Raw genomic sequence first — 21584 nt, 5'->3', positions numbered from 1 at the left:
CTCTGTGCCAAATTCTGAGTGTGCATTGTAGGCTAGGCTCGGTGGGAGACTGTATGACAGCTGCAATCTTTAACCTAGAACTGTCCTAAAACAGCTGCATTGCAACTGTACCAGATTACTGCTACATGCGACTTCTTCCTGCCTGCATGGGTGTGTGTCTATCTCTGACCACCAGTGCTGCGTATTGGCACCATTGGAGCTTTTTTCAGCACTCCCCTCGTATATGAACTTTCAGAAGCTTATATTATTAGTGTTCCTGTTTTAATGTGTGGTTAGCTAAATCAGGTACCTATACAATGCTATTCTATAAATTCCTTGCGTTAAATTTCTAATAGGCAACCTACATACCCTTTTCGTCAGCATTAATGGTATAACTGCATGTTGTCAGTTTCACAGTACTTCACTTGGATATACTGTACTGAAGCAGAAATCCCATTGATAATCTAAGGAAATATGACACTTTATTTTGTTCGATTCAGTTGTTTCACTTATATGCAAGAGTTAAGTTGTTTGCTTTACAGAGAAGAGAGAAGTAGCTTTATGCATTGAAAAATGAGTCCGCACTCATGGTTCTTGCAAGCAGAGGGTTCCAAACCTCAGTGGAAATATCAACATATAATACCGAGAATGTATAAGGAGACTGATAAATTACAAATTGTATTTCTTAATCAATCACTCTTCACTCTAATTTCATTTAGTCGTAACTTTAAAAATAATCAAGTATTTTATTTTAAACTTACTGCGTATGACAAAATTCCGTAATCCTTCCTTAGCTTGTGAATTGTAATAATTTTCCAAATTCACTATTTTGCAGTTTGAATTCAAATCATAGAGAATAGAGAAATTGAGTCAGTTTCATAGAAGATAATATTGGTACTTAACAAATCCATACCTGGATCTGTATGAGCTTATTATTTCCATTTGCAAAAACATCGTTTGTTACATTAGTTTGTAATTGTCAGGGAAAAATGTAAATTTTGTCCTGGAAAACCTGGAAAAGTCAGGGAATTTCATTTCTGCTTGTTTGTAGCCACCCTGCCTACGTATGTCGCTTAAATTTCTTTCTACGCGTATTCCCAGTTTGTTCTGCATGAATCTTAAGTTTCCAACTGCACTTCCATGACCTATTTATGCATTTGCCTCTTTTTTCAAGTTTTGCATGAGTTCTCATCTAGCAGCCCGGTTCCGAGATTCCAGTGCCAGTGCGGTTTCGCCGAGAATGAGACGAGCGAGAGAGCAGAGATTTCAATGGAGAAAGCTGAACCTGCAACTTTGGTTTATTGTGTGAAAGTAATTATTGCTCTTCCCTCGGGGAGAACGCTTGACTTTCAAATATCACGTGTAAGAATTCAGGACTTTGCAGCAACCGTAAAAAAGAGGCATATAAAGCAATTATTGAGGAGTGAATGCTTGTTTGCTTCTTATCGAGGTTTGCGCTCCTGTCCCAGGACAAGGTCCCCCCCCCCTCTTCCTGTAATGCAAAATATTGCATTTGTGTTAACTTTGCGATAAGGTTCACGCCCGGTGTTTTTGCAGTTAGTAATATTGACATGCTCGTCACAACATGTTTTTGAAATTCTTGTTGAGTCCTTGAAATGTAAATTGATGGTTATAAATTCGCATAGGGGCAATGGTGACCGACTGCGTTAATTCTAAACCCACGGTATTTTCAGAATACCCAAGTCAAAATGAAGAGAAATACCAGTATTTAAGTAAAATGCCAAATCAATTGCGGACATGTTGGAATATGCTCCCCAACGGAATATCAACATTGAAGTTAATAGGAACCGATTTTTCAATTCTGGTGCTCAAGCTAAATTGTAACTCTCGAAAGAGTCCACAGGCTTCATTGACATTGCTTGGCGTGGCTTTTACAACTGGAGAGTGGGAATATTTCCCGTGTTTCAATATCCGGGTTGTTGACTTGAGACTCGCGATATAGCTACCCAAAGTTCCGTGTTCGAGTCCTGGGTATGCGAGTTCCATGCAATCGTCATTTCACCTCGACACGATTGGCCAAAATGTACGAAACGCGACCTACGACTAGAAACCTACAAATTCGGTCTTGCGGTGGTAAACCGTAAATTCAGCCCAAACGTGTCCGTTAACGATGCATGTACAACGTCATATAAATCCACCAATAGCTCTCCTTCAGTTCATGTGAACGGGTGAAGTAGGGGTTTCAATACATTACTCGCTCCTAAACTCTGGATTTTCTTCCAGATGTTATCATCTGCACCCATCATGTCGGCAAATATAAGGATTTTCCCTGTTTAAACCCTGGGCTTGGCATGGGCATTTCTCTGGAAATATTAATGATTTTAGTTTCATTCTTCACCTTCGCGATTAGCCAAAAGTGCAGGCAATGAACTTAAAACATATACCAACGAAATTACCAGACTTGTTCTAACGAATACATGGTAATCTGTAGGTCATGGTAATGCCTGGATGTATGGATTCTCGCGAAAGGTGCTCCCTCCTGCAAGAGTGACCTTTCTTCGATCGGAAGCGAGGGAAAGGTTGCACTGCTACGAATCCTCTGGGGAGAAACTAACATTTAACACGTGGCGTTGGCTCTCCTCGGTTTTTTCTGTGTGCTCGAATTTTATGAAATGTAAAATGAAGGCAATTTTTTGTTTGCTTGCCTTGGTGAGTATGTTAGTTTTCACCTATCGCACGCGATACTTGAAATGTTTCAGGTGCCCACCCTGGCTTTTGCAGATCGCTGTGTGTAGTAATTGACACTTGCCAGAGTTAAGTGACAAAGATGCTTTTTTCTATTGCTCCCCGGTTATCATATTTCGTGTAAAAAATATTTATTTTCAGTAATGTTGAATGAAATTGATTAATTTGATTAATATGAAAATTTTAGACTTTTTTTTATCAGTATGGTAAATCAATAAGGAGTAGCCTGGAAATGTGTTTATAAGTTACTGGAAAACTCCTGGATTACCTTGTTACATCATAAATCTTTGACTTTCACTTGGTGAATATTTGAAGAATAAAAAAAGGCATCGGACTTTAGGGACATACTGTAGATCAAGCAAGCGAATGAACTTCCCTTGTCAGTGTTTACAGAGTGCATGAGCTAGCACGTATATAAACAATCGTTTAGTCCTCCTGCATCATTCGTTGACAAGGCTGTCCACTGAGATATGAAGTTTACCAAACAGAGGGGGAAGGGGTGGGGGGTTCCTTCTTTTAGTAAGCCGTGAGATGATGACGCTTCTCTGCGATTCAATCGCATTCGTAGGAATTTCAGCACAGCTTTGTCACCACGTGTTTCCTACACACGATAGGCATTTCCGCGACATCTCCTCTTAGTGCCGCTTCATAAACAGACCTCGCAGCTTTCCTAAATTTTCATTACGTCTGAGAGTTTGTGTTAATATACAATTAACTTTTTGGAGTAGTGTGCTTTTTACTTTCGTGGAAAGTGGGGCGCAAAGAGTGATGACCCCCTCCAAAGACATCCAAATGTCAACCTCACTTCAGACGTAGTACACCTTGGCTGCAATGTTGCAGACTTACGAGGCTCTGGCGCCTGGACATTCTTCATCGAACTCATGATTAATCCTTATCGTCGCGATTATTCAAAAGGAGGAGAAAAACTACATGAAATAACAATTGAATCAATCTAAAAAGGAGGAATCATATCGCCGGCTAAATACTATTTTGTCGTATGTCCATCTGCACTAACTTCTCAGGAGAGCTGATTAAAATTTGACTTGGGTGTATCTGGAATACACTACAAGTTTTGCACAAACATTATAGTATTATTGATAATTCACACCACCTGACAACCAGATAGGTCGCTGCGAAATGTGACGCATTAACGGAACTCTATAACGTCGTCAACTAACTTGCTACGCAAAGTGGAGATACGACAAAGAAGCATTCGACTGCGGAATGTTGTCAAACGGGTTTACATATATCACGTGCGTTTCCAAATGTCAGTGGCAACACAAGTTACCACTTCATGCGTTAATATTTGCTTGTGTGTAGTTATTGTAATATCAAACGCAATCATCGAGTTTCCTTGCTCTTGTTGATCGTGTGTTTGCCCCATATATTTGTTTTTACCCTGACGTTTGTGGGTTAGAATTCATGAAGAGCCGCTTAATTGCACTTTCTCGCAGCCCCTTCCGGCCGCAATTTAAAGAATTGTCAGAAGTTCGTCTGTCCACGGCAAGGACGTGGAGAGGTCCAGAAAGCGATTTTTACTGCCACTAAAGGGAATATTTGGATTGTCAGTGAAGCTATTCCGCGGAGAGTAAATTTAATGAAATTGGGTGGGGTCACTCTGAAGGTGTGGCCGCGCGAGGCATCACGAAAGGCCTAAAAGGTGTTAGTCATGCGACTCTCTTCCCTGCGGACCTAATCATCTTTCCCCGACGTCACTGCAGTTTTAAAAGGACGCAGCGTGCCTCCTCCCCGTCGTCTCTTTTCGATGCTCGAATCCGTGTTTTTAAAGGATAGACTGGAAAAATTTACTTTGTTTAGGACGTGAACTCAATTTTTTAAGGGTTTCTGTCATTTCACACATTTTAAAATGAATAATTACACCCTGTTTATAGCTCGATATCTCGAAACCTATGGACAATCTTTTAGGATAATCGCATAGAATGAATGATGATTAAATGAGAAATTTATGCAGGGGTCACTCTCAAGGAAACTTGCATTGTCAGATTAGGACTCATCTTCGGTCCTTCAAAGTTGTCGACAAGCTAGGTGCCTGTTTCCAGTGAAATCCATCTAAAACACCGTTGAAACAATATTTTTCTTCACACATCCAATTCACCCCCGCACGTACGATTAATCTACAAAGATAGAAATATTGTCCTAAAATATAACTATTTCCTGAGAACCCCAACTCATTTCAACGGCAAAGGATGGTCGAGGATGGATGATGGAATACTGAAACGAATGAACGAAACAATCAGACGAACAATCTGTCGCGGGTTCGAGCTCAAACACTCCCCGATATTTTAAAAGTCCACAGGAAAATCTATAATAGTTTTTTCTACACCAGTTCAATAAAATACATGGACATTTAAAGAAACACTCAAGTTTTTGCACAGTGCAAAACCACGAATTGGGTACGCGAGTTTGATAATTCGGCCCATGAGATTTAGCGTGCGTTCAGATGAAATTTAATCCCAGCAATTTTTTTAACTCTCGTACATAAAAACATTTACTCTACAGCTCGCGACCCCGATCCTCTTCGGACCCGCCTCCAGACACGCTCATTGAAACGCACATTAAGTTTAATCCGCTTCGAAGTTCACCCTCTGCTTATGTTACATTATGAGTTTGTACGTGCAGTGTATCACCTCAAGTTCATAATGTGTACAGTGTTACCGTTAAAATTTAAGTCTGCGTGCTAATTTACAAAAACGGGACGAAACAGTTGTTTCTGGTGTCGGTAGCCGGTTGGAATGGACTCTCACTACTACATGTATAGCACTACTACATGTATAGCAATAAGAAAGCAAATTTGTAATTTTGGTTCGAACTTGCATGAAAATAATGATTATAAACTACAGTTGTTTACACCGTAAATGATTTTTTAACAACCGAATTATTATAATTATATTAATTACGGTTAATTATGCAATAGTTGTCATTTTAATGGTAGTAAGATGTCAGTGGAAGTAATTTCTCTAGTGAAATTTTTAGTGCGGAAGATAAGGCGTGAAAAATACTCGATCTTGGTTCTTATCCAAACACCTACTACAGTGCTTCAAGAATAAATTGCCTTCTTTACATGCGAAGGTCCGGCTCGTCAGGCCGTGTCTCGACGTATCCCATGTAGAGCAGCAAGGTATGTCATATATATATTACAAGATAAAGGGTAAAAAAAGCTATATCCTACGTATTACGTATGCGGGAGTGTCGAGGCAGGACTACATGTATTCTCGTTCGCGCACATGCTGGACGTTTGGTGGTCAGCACAACGCACGGGTGCCTTTGTCGTCACGTTTGATCCCAGGTACGCATGGATTAGAGGCTGGGCGAACCTCAGAGCCACTTTATGCATAGATATGGTATTAAATCTAACTGTGTGTGTACATCTTTATTCTGTGCATCGTAAACAACAGTATATTTGATATACCCAAGCACATTTTCATGGAGTATTTGTTTTCTATTATCACGTGGAACTACCTTTTCAAGTCAGAAATAGGGTAAAACCTCCATATTTCTAGGGCCTCCCATATCGGTTTGTAATTATGGCATCCCAGGTTGAAGCACATTGGATCCCACTTTAAACTGTAGGCCCAGTTCCGATTAGCCTTTGTGATCATGATGCGAACTGAAAAGTTTGTCTAATCCTATTGTGTAGTTATTTACATTTTTAGATATAGCCTATTCCTTTTTCAGATTTTTGCTATTGAAGCTACCTCATTTTCGAAGCCAAAAGAGACGTACAGTATATAGTAGCCTAGTAGCTCTCCACGAGAAACTCTATTTTTCACGCAATCATAAACAAAGGAAATCTCGTTAACTGTTCGCAAAAATCGAAACCACTAAACATGCGATAAGACCCGTAGGGATTTAATAGCCTAATTCTCAGTTATCACAAGTGTGAACATAATTTCTTGTCTGCCAGTAATGTCGCATTCTTTCTTCCTCTCCCAGATGAACATGCTCAAAAGAAAGAGCTTTTGATATTATTGCTTCAGACAGTTTTATTACGAGCACTAGAATTCATTTACAGGAGGTGAACTTTTGTATAATTGTTGACGACCTCTCATTATTTTTCTCGGCCGGATGTTCAATTAAATTATCCTGTGCCAGTTTCTTCAATGCCTTACCTAGAATGTGTAAATGCGTATAGAATTCTGACAAACGGCTAATAGGTAAATACTCCACTCGTAATGAACTTGGACGTGATGAAATCTAGTACTATCTTAATTTTAAACATCGCCTTGTCTGTGGCCCAAACTTTCCCTGCGTTCCTTTCGGATCACATTTTGCTCTGTCCATTCTTCAAGGCTACCTTCGCCTGTGAAGCTTATCGGTTCTGGCCCAAATTCTGCTTCACCCCTATTGCTATAGGGATGTATGGGGCAAACCGTAGATATCAAACGACAATGTTCGATTGGAAGTTGTCGCTCCTGTTGCTCACGTGTTGTCAGTCATACGAAACTATACAAAAACTAACCCGACTTGGTGGTGCTCGCCTTTTCAAAAGGTGCTGGGAAAGCCAAAATACCGCATCTTCATGGTACGTCTTTCCGCGTAACTGCTGGAGCCGTTGAGTAAATGCTTCGAGATGGAAAATCTCGATATGTGTTCCAGATGCGGCGACTGAAGCTTACTTCTCAAACGATCTATTCACGAGAAGGAATTTTAAGGATTTTCAAAGCGAGCTGAATTCAACAACAGATTGTTCCAGTTAGTACAACTGGCATTCCTTCTTGTACTTACAATTCACGTAAAATTCAGTTTCAGTTTTACAACGTACAAAAGCTTATGCCGAGAGTTTGACGTAATGTCCATTGTTCATCCAGTATATATAGAAACAGATTCCAAGGTTGCGGAAAGATGAATGCCTCATACCATTAGCTAGATGCATTTCCTAATCAGTGCTAAGGGTCCGGGATATTAATTGGCGACATTTACAGATACTTCGTATAATCTTAGTTTTCTTCAGCTGCAGTATATCTCCCAAGTTTTATCGTCTTTGCGTGATCAGTTAGAGTTGGTGATGCACGTCATTCCTTGTTCCCCCTAAACACGACTCGCCCACTTTTCTTCCAATACTACATAGAAAGGTAGATAGATATATGCCAGGGTGGGCTGCAAGGGAGAGAAGTGCCCCGGATTCCGATTGACTCATCTCGTCTGGGTGACTCAGTCTTACGTTCATGTTTTCTTTGCTTATTTTTTCACGTGAAAGTGATTTTTATAGCGTATGAAGGGGGTTGGCATGGCCGTCGCAAAAAAAGAAATGTGGGGGGTCAGTTCGTTGATATAGTTTTTTTAGTAGTAGCAGTGTTGTTAACAATCTTGAAAAACAACAATTTTCTTAGACTACGTTTGGTTACAACGATTTAATGTATAAAGTTAAAAACAATTCTGTATTAACGAGAAAAATTGTTGGGAACGGTCTCGGTAAGTTTGAGAACTACCGCTCTACAATATATCGTAGATTTCTTTCAATATTCAAGTGCATTTCGAGCATCCTATACAAAACTGCACCTCATGCACTTAAGTTCTTACGTGGTTTCTGCATTTTCGTACAGTCATTTTCCCTTCGTTATTGGGTTTGAATTGTAATTGTCGATTTATATAGGAGATTGTTGTAAATGGTGTTATTGCTTTTTCTTTGACGTGAACTATTATTGTCAAATACCAGGAGAGGTGGAGCTGATAGGTTTAACCCCCACCGCTTAACGTGACAACGAAGTGTTTCACATATTCGACGTGGAATGTCCCAACAAGCGTGTAATTGCATATGTTAATATGCGCACGTGTGTGTGTGTGTGTATGTGTGCGCGCGCGCAATAGCAGAGATGGCAATCTTTCCACGTGTTGCTTCTTTGATTGGCCATGCAGGGAACACATTTCACCGAACACATTGGGCGCCACACGTGCCTGTAAAACTTGAAGATGCAGTAACAACTTAAACGATTTTTTTTTCATAAACACTTAACAGATCCTTGAATGTTTTCTCTTCCATCTAATACATCTACATGTTATGTCATAGCTTCCAGTTGCAAAATGCACGACTTTTTCTTAGCCCGTGTGGGCACGAGTCTGTTAAGATATTAGTACTTGTTTTGCCCGCGCATTTCCATCACGGTTAGCCTAGATTAAAAATATACACTAATCAGAGGAAATGAAATACAGTGAAAGTAATGCACAACTTCGGCTGTACGTCACAGCTTTGTGACATTGTAGGGATAATTTTGACATGCTGAGCATTATAGAACTGGGTGTATATAAATGCTACCAGGCAAATTGTCGTTGCATAAATCATGTTTTCCGTAACAAGGTTCAAGAACGGACAAAATTTAGTTCACAACCTCTTTACAAGCATGAGTGGAATTCCATTCTTAAGAACGCGTAAGGGTTGAGAGATTGCATGATTTGAGTAGAGTCTGTACCGAAACATCGACTGCCGGGTGGTTGGAATCCGAATCTGTGGTCCAGTTCCGATTAGTCTTTATGTGCATGAAGTGGACTTAATAGTTTTGCCACATGAATGGAAATTTCCCCCGGTAAAGGAAAACGAGGGTAAAATTTTTGTTAGAAATGTTATGAATAAAGTCAAAATTGCATGGAAATTTGAAGATATTAAACTAAGCTCTTGATGTTCGAATAACATCGTCCCTTTCTTTCGTCGCGTAATCCCCCCCCCCCAAAATCGACTGTAAACACAATTGTTAATTTGGCATGAGATGAATCAATACAATGCATTTGTATTGCGTATCCAACTTTTATCATAATGCAATATATAACCGTTCGTGAAAGTCTTCGTATATTCTCGCCCATTATATAATTGGATATCAGTAATCTTAATATTTTTTTATTCCTTCATTTTAATTCATTGTCAATTGTAATATTTTTATAAATGGGTGGTTTCTGTTGGTCAATAGAAATAATAATACATACAAAGTATTGTGATCACTTTCAATTTTTCTGAGATGAAGGAAAAATTATATGAAAAAAAGGAGGAAATTTTGGTTACTCGATTTGGCAACACTTGCTTTCGGAACGCGACGGGTGGGAACTGGGAAGGAGAGCAGCAGGGTGTCCTTAGTCTCGCCTCTGCACCAATCCCTATTTGTAAGACAGAAGCACACATTTTATTTGTATAATTACTACCATGTTTGGAGTTTCTCCTCAAATCTTTGTACGTTCGTCTTGACAATCTCGTTGTGAGGCGTTCTAATTGAGCAGCTCGCGGTGTATATTAAGAGCCCGCTTCCTTTATGCAATGAATGGAACGTCGCCTGCGGGTTAAGTCTAGAGCTCGTGCTAGGTGGAGTGGGTGTTCAAACAGGACAGCAGCATTGAACCTCGTGACCTTGTTGCCGATGCAGTATTTGCATTGGTAAAGGGACCCGTTGCAGCGTGCATTCAGAGTTTACAGTTCTAGTTGTAGGAAGTAAAACATTCTCACACCTACTTTCCGAGGCACAGCATTCATTGAAATAATGTTTTTTCAGTGAGATTCCGTGCTAATGTGAAGTGGGACAAGCCGGTTGCCTCGTGCGTGTGCCTTTAAATATCCATCATCTTTCGCACCATTGTAGATTTGTATATTGGTTAAAGAAAAAAAAAGCACGTTAACTTGGCGACCGCCCATTGTACCACAGGGATTATACCCTTCACAATAATTGACATGGACCGGCCCCCATGCCGGAGTGGTTAGCACATTCCGCTACGACGCCAGGGGGTCCCGGGTTCGAATCCTGCCTGGATATTTGTGAGTGTCCATTCATCATATCATCACTAATCCCCATCTTCGCAAAGTAGCCAAAAGTGGCACAAGAAGTGAAGTAAAATAAAGCAAATCAATCAATAATTGACGTGTGCCTCCGATGGCGCAGTGATAGCGCCGTCGCCTTGTTATGAGTGACCCGGGTTCGTTCCCCGTCACACTGAACACTGGTTCGGGTCCCGCTTTAATCTGTAGGTGCAGTCCCGATGAGCTATCTGAGCATAAAGTGGACCTAAAACTTTTGCGAAGCTTTTTGTGACATAGACATTAAAATCGTAGTATATTCTTACACCTTAACATATTACTCGCAATTTCTCTGGAAACAGGATTCTTATTGTTTCCTAAGGGAGATTTCAGACCGAAGCGACACGTATCGCTTGGAAGGAAACACTAAAAAAAGGAGTAATCATTGCAAGCTTTCGAACCGAAGAGAGACGACAAACATTACCTGTATGCGGCATTTACACGAGGCCAATTGTGAAGACATTCCACTAAGCCAATCCAATGACTACTGGCGCCGATAACATTGAAACCATTCTAATTTAGTGGAGTGGCTTGAGACAATGGCATGGATTGCCTCTATTGACACGATGGCAATGTTGGATTGGCCTAGTGGAATGTCTTCAAAATTGGCCTCGTAAATTGTCCATTATCCTTGCATCCATTATTATTTAGTAAATTAAGGGATAGCTTATTCTAAAGTAGTCAGAATGAGTATTGATAATTTGATTTCCTTTTACAAAACTATAATAAACATATTAATATGAGAAAAAATTTAAAAAAAGTTATGCCTTCCGATGCACGGCATTCATTGAATTATTATTTATTGTAAGTTTTATGACTGGCGTGTTACTCGGACTTTCCCGTTTTCTCAATACCGTATATCATATCGCCACGGTCTGTTCTCGCATACACGGTGAATACGTATTTTGATTTCGACTGAATGGCCCCGTGTCGTTATCCTCTTGGGTGTGAATTATCTGTCGCTTGTCGCTTCTGTCTGAAATCTCCCCAATAGCTTCCATGCTTCGTGTACTTCAGCATGCATCAATCGTTAAACATGTCTCCTTTCAGCAGGTCGTGAAATGTTCACTCCTGATACTACAGCTGTATTGAGGCCCAGTAAACCAACATAAAACTTGCCTAAACCATTAACCTATTAATACATTTCTATGTTAATTTACTTGTTTAGTGAGCGAATGTCTTATCTGGCTGCAATACCTTGATAGTACGGAACAGTGAGATTTGTCTCGATACACACAACACTATTCTCTAAATGTAATGCACTATAGGTAGTGTTTAGCCCTGTGTATCTTGGTCCAATTTGGATTGGCCAATTGGTTCATAAATTGGAACAAACTGTAAATGAAATTTCATGCCGAAGTCCCCTTATAAATCTAAACACACACGTATAACGTTTGAATGTACTATTATTCCCTGGAAATTACCAAATTCCTGGCTGTATAGGAAGGACCGGGGGGGGGGGGGTGGAACCTTCCGTAACCATTGAAAAGTCACCCTTTGGAATATAATTGGCAGGATTGCTTGATGATATTGATTAATCACTTTTGATTTCAATTTATCGCTTCGATTCCGTCGGGCATGCCTCCCACTTTTTTTTATCGGCTTCGAATCCGCAATAATCGGAACCATGATCGTCATTCGTTTTTCTCAATTGGCAACATATTCGCCTTTCACTCGCGTGCGACCGACTGTGGCTCTTAATTTGCGTTTTTTCCCGAAGAACGAGAAAAGCGGTCGCTTGCTTGCGAGAAGTTCCATCATGATGCAGAAACTTGCTCACGATGTTTCGAAGCCTCTGCGGGAGGAATCTCAGAAACCTTACAACTGGAGACTGTTCCATCCATGTAGCAGTTCGTAAACGACCAGTTTAGGCAAATGGGTTGCGCTTCAGGTTGAAGGGTAGCACCTAATGTCAGTTTCTCTGGCTCGGGTAGAGAAATTGTGATCCTACGTTAGTGATGTGAGTTTTTCACGTAGATATGGAATCTGCGTAGCGGGCGTTGTATAAGTGAAATAGAATTATACTGCTTTCAATTGTTGAAGTGCCTGGCATTCTTCTTGACGATGACGAACAATTTTCCGCCAGTGTCTAAACGATATGTGAAATCCTCGTGATTGAATGCATAATACCTTTGTAATATGTCTTTCGAAGCAGGCATTTTCATTTCTCCTGATTAATTTTGTTTCGTGAAATTTCTGTTATAGGCATGTTTCAACCCACGCAAATTAGGCGTAGGTTACGTATACAGGTGACGTTGATTTCGCTGGCTTACGTTATGTGACCATTCTAACAAGACTGTGCGAATGCAATTTTGTAGATTCGCTCCACCGATTAGAATTGTGATTTGTTGAAAGTTGACAGGCCTCAAGTGCGATATCCAGTACCAGTTGCTGACAGTAAATCGCGTAGTAACACCTCGGATATTCTCATTTAGTGATGAATAGTCTACTTTGAATGTATGTGTTTGTGAGTAATGTTAACTGCAATTAAATCGTGGGATAAACACACTGGGTTGTGGTGGCCCAACGGAACGCAGAAGAGTTCGCGACTGTACATGCACTGAAAACTTACTAACAGACAGTGCTGTAAAACATGAGTGCTCTGCCGTGTAACCAAATCGTGAATACGCAATTGTTTTGTAGCTGTGAGTTTATTTTATTATCGTTATTGAGTACGGATTTGCAAAGCACACAGGTTTCGTGTAAGATAGGAGGTGGTGTAATTTAGTTAGAATGGATTGAATCATGTTTGAACGTTCTTGTTACTATGTTAATTGCTGTGACTTTGGGGTAGGCACGTTTTATTCGGTATTGCATAATTATGCATGGCGTGATTTACGTATGACACGAATTGATAATTGCATCCCAGTAATGCTTTACGTGTGTGTTCCGCAATGCATTCTTCATTCGTAGCAGTTAACCCCCCTCCCCCAAAAAAATCACTGCATGTAAACCACCTCTGGACTTTTTTCTCAGCTGGCTGGGGATCCACTCAAGTGAATAGTGTGTCTTGGGCTGCCAAAACGGATTTCGCACACACCCTCTTCCCCTTCACACACAGGAAAGGAGAACTTCAGCTTACATCATAATTTCAAGAACTAACAGTTCCTCAGCTTTGCACTGCGAAATTTATTTTTAATGTATTTCGTTCTACACAGAAGGTATTGGAAGTGTTTGTCAGCTGTGAAAGTATGTAAACTGTGGACGCTTGCTCGTCCAACCTGTTCGCCTACAACAGGAATCTGGCTGAAGTTGTTTGTCATCTGCACTTGCTCCAAGCTGAATCTTCATTGACCACATCTGCTCCGAATTCCTTTTCCGCAGAGTAACTTGTAAAAGCGTGCCTGTGTTTGGGCGGGGGTTATACCATTTTTAGTTGTCACCTCGTATGTTATAGAGCGACCACAAACAAAAGAACCTTTGGCTAAAGTTCTTCACTTACCTTCTCTTCGATCCGTTCAGCTCGGGCCGTAAGGAAGCAGTCTGCTCTCTCCCCCTCCCCTCGTGGGTCTGCACAGGTTTTTTTGCTGGTGGTTCCACTATATATATATATGTGTGTGTGTGTGTATTGTAGTCGCTTTGGGGACATTTCCCTTCATTCATCATCTACGACGAAACAAGTTATTAAATAGTCGCAGTATTAATGTTGGTGCATAAGCTGACAATGTTTATCTGCTATCCCTGGAGGAAATGGTATTAGCCATGGAATGTTTCCTTGTGGGCATCCTTTCGTCAGTTTTGTAATTCCCATTTATCCTTATCGTCGCGGAGAAACATAAAATGTACACTTGTACATTTCACTCACCATCCGACAATCGTGTTCTGATCAACAGTGTTCGTTAATTCAGTAAACAAGTAATTAAGAAAATGTCTTATTTTATGTGAGAAATAAATATTAGGCTAAGCCGATACCATTTTTAACCGATACCGATAAGCTGATTCCCACCGATACTTGAAAATTGCAAGAATTAAAGGTTATTCAAGTGGGCGAGTACTCCACTCAGGTTATAAGCACTATTTTATTTTGATTTAAAATATACAAATTGTATCAGAATATAAAAATACCTGTTACGTAATCACAATATACGTTTTTCAAATAATAGTGGTACAAAGACAATGGAAACTGCAAATTTTGCGTAACGTCGAAAATAATTATACTCCGGGAAACCAAAGTATCGGTAAATAAATTCCAACCGATACATTTCGATACCGCTGGTATCGGCTCGACCCTAATAAATACGTAAATTATTTTCAACATGTTGACATGCCCTTGTTTAAATACGTAGAAACTCAATTTTCTGGAAGACCACTGCCCCTGAAGCCTGTTGACTTTTCCAACCTCTTTTTGAGTTGTCAGTTCTTTGAACTGCAAGGAAACCTATCCCAAGTTTCGCAAAACTTTCTCAAGGTTAAGCTTTTACAAAATAAGTAAGAAAAATGCCTTATCTTCCTTAAAGGACCAAATTGGCTCATTCTTTTGTCGCAGTCAATTTTGCATGTCCCTGCAATACAACAATGTAATTGTAGTAGTGAAAGCCCGCGAGAGATTTATATTATGCCAAGTATGGAGCGCGTTTATAGAGAGAAAGTACCACAACATGCGAATAGCAAAGAGAAAATGTTGTGAAACAACTTCTGTGACGATTTGCACTAATGTTGGCTTCCTCTGCTGAACGTAACACGACTTGAAGCGCTGCAAGGCATCCGGCGAATGCACCGAAGAGAAATCGACGGAGACCGGGAGCCAAATTTCTCATGATGCTCTTCTGTCTTCTAGTTTTAGTGCGTACTTATATATGCATGTAGGTTTTTTCGTACGGTGAAAACATTGAATTTCGTGCTCGAACGAGAAGTCATCTGTTCGGTAATAAAGCTATTTATTTTGTTTAATAGTCGCGGCTCCACACGAATACCCAAATGTCAACCTCAGTTCCACGTAATACACCCTGGACTACATTTTTCAGACTAGCGATGCTCTGGCGCCTTCACCTCCAGCCAGGACAATCCTTTGTAGGACTGGTGTCGTCCATGTGTGTTTGTCATTGTCCCTACATCCATTTCATCTTACCACCATTCATCCTGATCTTCGCGATTAGCCAAAAGTAGGAGAAACCAGTTTGGATTATGAAAATGGTGGCACTTCGTGGAGTTAATAAACTACGAGCGGCATAAGTTAAAAAAAAAAGGCCCGAGAAATGTCCAGTAAGGTTCATTTGCATCAAAATGCTATGTACAGGGTGGTCCAAAAGTCGCAGTACAGCCTATTATTTCAGAAGTTGTAAGGAAAATGAAACATTTGAATACACCAATGTAAATTATGTATGTGGGGCCCACCTTTTGGGGCATAACACAATAATGGCCGCCATTTTGTTTTTTAGATGGGAAGGGGGTCATGTGGGGTATCAAAACATTAAAATTTTGCCAGGAATTCATTTCTGGAATCAGATTTCACATAGCGTTATTGGCATCCAAAGTTGACACGTGTGTTCAATATGCGGACCGTCTTGTTGAATGCATAACTCCAGTCGCGTAATCCAGTCAGCAGACAGTCGCAGAAGCACTTCTGGTGCGATTTCACTGCAGCACAGCGCAATTCTTTGTTGCAGATGGGGAACATCACGAATTTTCTCTGCGTAAACGAGTTGCTTGTATTGAACAACTTCTTAACTCTAAATGATTTTACTTAACTCTCGTGAACCCCATTAAAGTTGTGGTCAAGGTATTTTGTGTGGAATTGTTTTCTCCACGTAATATTAGTGTGTTCAATTCAGTAATGGGTTGACTTGACAACATAAGTTTCGTCACCGGAGACGAGCCCTAATTCTTAGGCGCTACAATTCATTGCGTCGGAGAGGACGTTAATTGACTTAGCGTTAGTTGAACAGTCGAGAACACTTCTTGTGGGTACCATTGCTCCCAATGAATTCTTTACAACCCAGAATTGTCCGTGACTGTACGTAGATAATAGCCGCCTCAACTCTATCTCCCCGACCCAAAGTTCCCGGTTCGACTTTTGCCCTGCGCATTGGTGTTCAGTGGTGAGGGTCCTTCATAGTTTTGTCAATTATCCCAGTCATCGCGATTAGCCAAAGTGGGAGGAAAATCTATACAAAATAACGCTCCATTCCACTTGCACATGATTCCGTGTGAAGGAGCCGAATGTATCAAACAGACAACTGCATCTGCCGTGGGGGGTTGACACAGACATACGCGCACACATTATGTTTGACGAGAGACAAAATATGTCTTGTGAAAACCATACTGAGGATTAAAAGATGCTCACCTGCGATTAGTACGAGGGCGATGCTACAAACATATATTTTAAAATGAACCCTCTAAGAATTTTTCGTTTGTTTGCTCGTTTATTGTGTAAACTGATCTTTCTACAGTCGTGTTCCCATCTTAGTGGATCTCCTAAAACTTTGGAGGTTAACTTGTCTGCAAATGCTATATATGCCTTTTTAGATATAGAAATTACAGTCTGTGTGTTTATGTATTTCTCAATTGTTTAAAATAAGAGATTGGATATAAGTGGACTAGAATGTAGACAACGCTTTTCTACATTCTAGATAATGTAGGTTGTATAAATAACATGACGATAAGCTTGGAGCTTTATAATAGCAGTGACAGAATTATCTTTGATTTCAATTGTTGAATAGAATTACCTTGTACTCTTCCTTAAAAGTACAATTTTTTACAGTTAAATAGAAATATGCAGACTTCCGTTGTGGACTTGTTAGTACACCACACTAGACAACGCATGTAGGCGTAGACATCACTGGCAACAGGTACTCTGTCTCGTGGAATTTTTACTCTTCGTGTTTGGAAGGGCAGGCAGTAAGTAGCTTGCTTCTCAAAGTCTGCGTCTATCAACCATAAAATAGAAGCAAAGCTATTTTATCATTCGAATTAATATGTAGAATATTGGGGCCGCTTCCCACAGAAGAAAAGCAAGTAAATCTCAAGAGCCCGGAACACGAATCTGTAATTTTGCGGTCGGTATTCCGAGAAACGTGGATTCCCGTGCGTAGCGCTCTCAGCTGTAGCGGTAACGGCCGGGTTTTCATTGTTGAGCCAGCGTGGTCGTTGACCGCCTTCAGTGCCGGACTGTTCTGAAACACGGCATACCAATCGCTGCTATCTCGTCCGTTGTATTATGGCGGCGAAGCTCGCCGAAGCGTTTTAAGGACATGACCTGAACGTAATCACGACTTTTTCCTTGCACAACCGAGGAAACGCGTAAGAAGTGAAATTAGGCATTTCCTCGTGGTTATTGGCTCGAGGTTCTGGGCGCTGCTTCGAGCTCTGAAGAAGAGCGGCTGCAAATTTGAATTCGTAATGGACCAAGTGGGATACATCTCTGTACACTTTTCCGATTCTCCCCTAACTATTGTAAAAGGCGCAGTGTTATTACCCCTCCCTCCGTGGCGGAGTGGATGGGACAGAGTACTATGACGCCAGGGGTCTTGTTTCGAATCTCTGCCCGGTTGTTCTTCGTGAGTGTCCGTCATCTTCGCGATTAGCGATTAGCAAAAGTGGTATAATAGCGAAGTAAAATAAACCAAATTAATCGAAATCAATCCCAAGTTATTACGATCGGGGTCTTTTTAAAACCCGATTTTCCTAACCATCCCTTCTGGGAAAAGATAATTTTTCAGAGTTGACAAGTTTTTAAATAAGTTCAGTGACGCTACAGTAATGGCAGAGTGACCTTCTCTCACCAGTGGCTGCCATCCAGATCTTAACTTTTCAACTTAAGATAATTTTTGTTTCACAATAATAATAATAATAATAATAATAATAATAATAATAAAAGAAACCCACTGCACAAATTCCACCGAATTTTTTTAGGTTAAAGAAGTTACATCCTCTCTTCCCGAAATAGATAATCTGCAGTAAATCTGCAATGTCGAAGTTCCGATCAACCTCGCGAGTTGACTGCCGTGTGAAAGACAATCTAGGGATCTCCGGTGGAATTTTTCCCATCAAGGCTCTTGGAGGGGACGGGGATGCCAGTGGCGACACCAGACTTCTGTTGTTGGATGGGTTCTGTCAAAGATTTCAATTAAACATTTATTTTGATATTCACATTGTTACGGGATCCAAACAAAGAAGGCATTTTGACATGCGGACTACTTACGGCGCCGCCCATTGGATAAGCGGCCGGAGCGTGATGCTGATCGAACAATCTCCACCATAACAATCCTAGAGCAAACTCGTTCTTAATACTCTCGTGGTTCATGTTTTAACACATCTTGCTGTATGCAAGAGAGAAAGCATGTTGGTCTGTTTCCCCTTACTTTTAACCGGAAGTGCCTTTTTATTGCTCTAAAACAACCTAATGACCTCTTGCAATTGCAATTTTAATTTCTCTGAAAAATTCCTGCGCTCTGAAATTTTGATAGTACAGTGTTGGTTTTTTTACCCAATAAGTAGTTTCTATGGACATTCATTTTTATCACTCGAATTTTTCTGTGGGTTTAGTTAGAGCTAATGTGGATCAAGTAAAATATGAGGCGTAGAGCAAAATTTCACAATTTTAAGATGTCTCTCACGGCTCATGAACTCTTCCGATATTGCCAAAAATGGAAGTGGTTCGAGGCAACGCAACGTCGAAGTAGGCAGAACACGAAACATGCATTCTACAGACTTTCACAAATCTGAACTGCAATTTTCATGAATTCTGAACGCGCAATAAGGAAAATGGAGCACCCGTTCGAGCGTTGACTTCTCTTTATTAATATTGTTGAAAGAACAGCAATTTTAAAAATAAGTATAGGCACCGCCTGGGGAGGACTAATTTTTGCCCCCAAAATACCCCAATGGAACACAGTATACAGTCTCGGTCGACAAGAACGTTTGACAGCTCTTATTTCCAAATCATTTATTCGCTCAGTAAATGAGATTACACTTCATGAGCTAAAACCGGTTGGTTGAAATAAAATACCACAGAAGAGGGACAGCTTTATCTTCAAAATTGAGTAAACAAAACTAAGTTTTTTAAATGCAAGTTGTATTCATCACTTCCTTTATTTCCTATATTCACAGTAAATTTATTTTGTCATAACACACGAGCTCGCATACACATCGAGATGTAAGGGCGGATCTAGGAAAGCATTCAACCTCTACCATGAAGCAAACCCCGGAAACTGAATTCATACAGGCCAACGAGGCTCTGGCGCATTTGCTTACAGCAAAGATACGCGTACCCCCCCTCTCCCATATAATCTAATAACCATTCTCTTCGCCAACCTCCGTGGCGGAGTGGTTAGTACAGCAACGTAGGGGTCCCGTGTTCGAATCCCGGCATGAATGTTCTTTGCAAGTGGCATCAAATCATTACTCTTTCTCTTCTTTGTGATTAGCCAAAAGTGACGTCAAAATACTAATTAAATCAATTGATCAATTAGCCAAAAGTAGCATTAAACATGCATCGACCCATGAAATAAGTTCATTTTAGATAATCATGGTTAATTTTTCGAAGTCAAGGAAACACGCTACTCGCAAAACCTATAAATAAAATACTTACGATATGAGTGCTTAATAAGTCGGTGTGTGTGTTAGCCATAAAGTCAGTTATGTAACTACTGTTGCGTAGGCAAGAAGAAAGAATAGTTGTCCTTTTTTTTTTTTTTTTGGCGCGTGCCAAACGGAAGACTCCTGTCACTAGCCTCTTCCTACCACAATGAAAGCGGGATGTTATGATTTCCACACAATGGGAGACCCGACGGAGTAACAGACTACCTCGTTTACTGGAACAATCTGGCAGTGGTCTCCAGTCGCAACAGTAGAACGTGAAGAATACTGGAGCGCGTTGCTCACCCGAGTGTTTTCGTTTCAGGTTATTGACCTCCACGCCGTGTGCCTCGGGAGGTACGGCATTGCTTGTGAAAAGCTTGGCCTAGTGTGGGACATTCTCCTTCTCAAGCCGCGGAGGCCCCCTTTCTGTAACTTTTACGCGAGTAAATGGCCGTTGTACATGGAAATAAAATCATGGTAGGATGACTGAAGCAAAACGGTCGCAAGTTGAGGATAATGACTTACACAAAGCGCCATCATAATTCAGTCTTCAAGTTTCCGAGCAACTCTTTATCTTGTGTTCTGCAAAGTAGGACTACTCTTTAGGGCATATCCTGGTAGACATGGAAGGCTTCAATTCTGAACCAAGCCTAAATTACTGGTAGCCAGAGAGAAAACGAGGAAATTTGCTGTAAACATAGTTGCCAACTTTTGTACAATTCGCTAAATCTGTCTGTGAATTTTATGGAATAGCGGTGTTCTTTAGCGAATAATTCAGTTAATTCCAATATTTATACACTTTGTAACGTTTGCCAAAGGCAAAGCCATAACACTACCCTACACCATCGTGAAACCAAAGTATGTAAAGCTACCTAAATTCATTCACTAATATAAATCGATAAATTATAGATATTCTGCATGTTGAGTGATGAATCTACTTGAGATTTACGGAAAACTGGAAATGGTCACAATTTAATATTAATATTTTGATTGTTTAAAGTAGTTGAATGTACAGCCACCTGAAATAAAAAATGGACACCTTGATCCTGAAATACTGGCTTCCCTCCAAGGTGTTGTGTGTGTTGCCTAGCTCTACAGCTTTGAGTAGATTTTACTAGCGAAATTTCAACGGCAAGTTCTGCCACCGCCGGAGAGTTAGGGTGTACAAAGTCTTGCAGGGAAGCGAGTATTTCAGGATGTCTCCCATTTTTATTGCCTGTGACTGTACATAAGCGAAATGTTGGAAAATGTAATTGTAAGCAGGTGAGGTGGACTCTCATTGAAATAGTTTTTTAATATTTAAAGCTTGATGAATATCGTCAGAAATATCTGGGTTAACGGCAATTGTCATGCCATATTAAAAAATGCGTGCCTTTTTTTTACGTGGAATTGTCTGGGTTTTTTATAGGTATTTGACAAGCTTGCAAAATAACAGCGTTAGAACCTTAATTCATTCTTCTATTTAACATCGATAATTGTTTAAATTGTGCTGACGAGAGAGAAGATAACGTGCAATTAAACCCCACCCTTCAAATTAGCACCATCCATTAGCCACTCCTTCACTTGTTCTGGCAGCAAGCTAAAGTGA

The 21584-nt window shown here is 40.4% G+C and overlaps 1 protein-coding gene across 9 annotated transcripts in view; it reads left to right on the top strand.

Moving 5' to 3' along the window:
* The window catches only part of pum (pumilio), a 254522-nt gene that overhangs the window by 173164 nt on the left and 59774 nt on the right, over window positions 1-21584 (top strand). The window lies entirely within an intron of this gene.

Source organism: Lepisma saccharinum, chromosome 10, assembly GCF_977018435.1.
Source record: "Lepisma saccharinum chromosome 10, izLepSacc3.1, whole genome shotgun sequence".
Lineage (NCBI taxonomy): Eukaryota > Metazoa > Arthropoda > Insecta > Zygentoma > Lepismatidae > Lepisma > Lepisma saccharinum.
The sequence above is the reverse complement of the archived record's forward strand: the minus strand, read 5'-3'. Positions and strand labels throughout refer to the sequence as shown.